The sequence below is a fragment of the Abrus precatorius genome, unplaced genomic scaffold (assembly GCF_003935025.1).
Source record: "Abrus precatorius isolate BTA unplaced genomic scaffold, Abrus_2018 Scaffold10, whole genome shotgun sequence".
Classification (NCBI taxonomy): domain Eukaryota; kingdom Viridiplantae; phylum Streptophyta; class Magnoliopsida; order Fabales; family Fabaceae; genus Abrus; species Abrus precatorius.
Window position 1 is genome coordinate 33,765,076 of NW_020874292.1, and position 2,652 is coordinate 33,767,727.

Here is a 2,652-nt window from a genome sequence, read left to right on the forward strand (position 1 = left end):
ATGCGCTTACAGCATTTTCTACCATGTTAAGCTGACTTCTTTCTTTGTTAATAATAAGGTATCTACCATTTTATACTTATGAAGGACAATAATCTGACTGTGCATTGTTAGTTTTAGTTTCTTACAAAAATAAATTATATAATCTAATAAGGACATGATTGTTTTAGTTTAGAATCATAATAATTTAAGAAAAATTGATATTAATTATGTAGAAGTCTAAAGATAAAGAATATAATCTAACAAAATAAAGGAATCGGATTAACCAGATTATGATTAATCCATTGCAGAATAAGTTTACGTAGATTTAAACTGATTAATTATAAAGTCCATTAAAGAAAATATAATCTAATAAAATCAAATAATTTAACTTTTGTTAATTTAGAAATCGATCACTTAATTATATGTCACAACCAGGCGGTCGCAACGTTATTACGAAAAACGTTTTAAAAAATATTAGAGGAGTCGCCACCAAAGTTTATTTAAAAAAAAAACCTTGGAAAAACTTAAAATTAATACGATTTTTGAAACTAAAAATGAGTTCGGGAGTCATTTAAGTGTAGGAAGGTATTAGCACCCTACAACGTCCATTTAAAAAACGGTTACCTAAAATTAATTGTGCAAATTCATTCTAATTTTAAAAAATATTTATTTAACCCCTAAACATTAATTATTTTTATTTTAGAAGAAGAAATATTATTTATTGAGATATTACTTGGATTATTTTTAAAAATTATTTTTGACTTGACGGGTTCGGTTCCTGCTCCTACGTATCCCCGGGTGCAATGAGGAACTCAAGGTCACGTAATTTTATCTAAAAAGTTATGAGTTGGTTAATTAAAATTAATTTTAGTAAAGAAAATTTATTTTGAGATTAAAATTATTTTTATAAAATTATAATGTTTAGGATACAAGATAACACTATTATACATCTACCCTACGAGAAACAATACAGAAAGTGAAGGAAGATCACACAACTATATTGCAAATCGTTAAGAAATATTTTATTCGTAAATGAAGTATTTAAATTTTAATTTTGATTATGATTAATATTGAAAGAAATTTAAGATAGCATAAGTTATACGTAAACCTCTTATAATTTATTAGACTATCGAAGGTAATGTAAATTACACATCGATATTATAGAAATTTATAAAATGAAGAAATGATAGTAATTTAATTTATCAAAATTTGAAATATAACTTAAGAAAATTTAAAATATGAAATTAATTCTATTTTAATAAAAAATAATTTTATTTGAATTGATTAAAAAAGATACTCATTTAATAAAACCATTAAAAATTTCATTTGATAGATTTATATTATATAAAACCTAAGGTAACGTTGGTACACATAGATTTTGACAATTTATAACGCATAAAAGTAGAGTCGCTACACATTAGCATTATAAATTGTTTCTTAATAAAATAATTTAGATTTAAATTAGTTGATTGATTTGTAAGTTAGTATTTAGAAGAGAAATACATCTTGCATTATTATTAAAGTGGTTAACTAATTAATTAATGACAATATATGATAAATTAATATTGCATAAAATCTTGGTAACGTAGGTACACATAGACTTTATCAATTTATAATACATGATGATAGAGAAATTATACGTTAGTATTATAAATTGATACAATTATATTATTATTTATTAATTAATTATACAAAAATAAGTAATTTAGTATTCACAATATAAAATAAAGTAATTATAAATATAAAATTAAATCGCATTAATATGATACAAATATATAATAAATAAAATAAAAAATAACAATCCTAAAAAGTAAGATATAAATAATGAAATATTAAAAAAAATTATTGTTAATGTTAAAGTGAGATAAAAAAAAACAACTCAAATATGATATAGTAAAATAAACGGTATCAAGAGATATTAAATAAAAAAATAAAATAAATAAAATAAAATAATTTAAATAAGGCTAACATAAAAAAAATAAAAATAAATAATAAGAACTCATTCATTAAATAAATTAATAATTATTATAATAACAAATAATAATGATGATGAATAAATAAATAAAACTAAAATAAGAAATTATATGTTGAACTAAATAATAATAAATAAAAAAATTTGGACAAAAAATATTAAAAAATAAAAAAAAGGGTAAAATGGTCCCAAATTTAAAATTTTCAGATTTGAGAGGGAAGGACTTTAGGGTTAGGGGTGTGCTTTTCTCCATAAAAAACAAAAAAAGTTATGAAAGGGTGGATGTGAGGTTAATGGAGGCCATGGTTTTGAGTGGTGAAGGTTAGTGAGAGTAAAAGGAAGAGGAATAAGAAAAGGTAGAGAAAGAGTTTTTTTATGGTGATTTTTGTGTTTGTGGATGATGATAGATGGAGGAATGGGTGGAGAGGTGATGAGACATGAATGTTTGAAGTGGTAGGTTGAAACTTTTTTTTTTGTCATTTGGGATTGATTTGATATAGGAAATGTTTATTCAAAATATAAACATGTATAAAGAAGAAAAATGTATAAAATGCATGATGAAACTTACTTGATATTTTTGAAAAATTTTGTTTGCCTTTTGTTCTTCCTCCTTTCCACTAACCTTCCTTTCTCTATATTTTTTCTTTTTCTCTTCAAGTTTAAGAATCCACCTCTCAAAATTTTTTTAGCCTCCTTTGATG